Here is a 999-nt window from a genome sequence, read left to right as displayed (position 1 = left end):
CTACCAGCTGTTCCGCGGGAGAAACATGAGGCGTTCTGCTCCCATAAGGATTTACAGCCTTGGAAACCCTGTGCAGGGTCACTATTAGTAGGAGCCAACTCCACGGTACTTAACATAACAAAGCATATAGAATTTTGCTAATAGGCAAGATTACAATATTATTAGCACCAGCATGGCTTTCTTTTATTAAACACTTAGAATAACAAAGTGGAGAATAAAATGAATCAAATCTTCTTTAGTGAATGTTTGTTGTTGTTGTTGTTAAGTGCCGTCGAGTCCTTTCCGACCCATAGCGACCCTGTACAGGGTTTCCGAGGCTGTAAATCTTTACGGGAGGAGATCGCCTCATCTTTCTCCCGCGGAACAGCTGGTAGTTTCGAACTGCTGGCCCTAAGGTTCGCAGCCCGATTCGTAACCACTACGCTACCAGATGTTAGGTATTTTTTAAAGGAGAATCATTTAATAAAAAGTGTTTTAGAACAAAAATACAGTGTGTTTCTTTATGCTTTCTTATGAAGACAGTTCAAAATTACAGAATATAAAATATATATCATCAATCTGTTAATTATGTACTTATTATTTTTAAGTGTAATCTAGTTGGCTTCCAAGGCTTTAAATCTTTGTGGGAGCAGAAAGCCCATCGTTCTCCTTCAGAGAGGCTGGTGGGCTTGAACCACAGACTCTATGTCCAGTGTTTATTGTATGGAGCCACGACACACTCACATATATATTACAAATCATCTCAGAATTGTGTAAAGCAGTAGAGAGCTAGGAGTAAATAAGACAGAGCATGTCACTGCCAAATATGGTATCCAAGAGAATTACAATGTAAAAGAATTAAAAAGGGATCCAACAGAATGTGGGTATCATTGAACAATATCATTAATAGCAGATGCAAGTAAAATTTTCATGAAAATAATTTTAAAATGACAGAGAATACCAGAAAAGTGTTGTGTTTTATTGACTGTGCAAAGGCATTAAACTCTGTGGATCATAACA

Source organism: Chrysochloris asiatica, unplaced genomic scaffold (genome assembly GCF_000296735.1).
Source record: "Chrysochloris asiatica unplaced genomic scaffold, ChrAsi1.0 scaffold00240, whole genome shotgun sequence".
Classification (NCBI taxonomy): Eukaryota; Metazoa; Chordata; class Mammalia; order Afrosoricida; family Chrysochloridae; genus Chrysochloris; species Chrysochloris asiatica.
Note: the sequence above shows the minus strand (reverse complement) of the source record.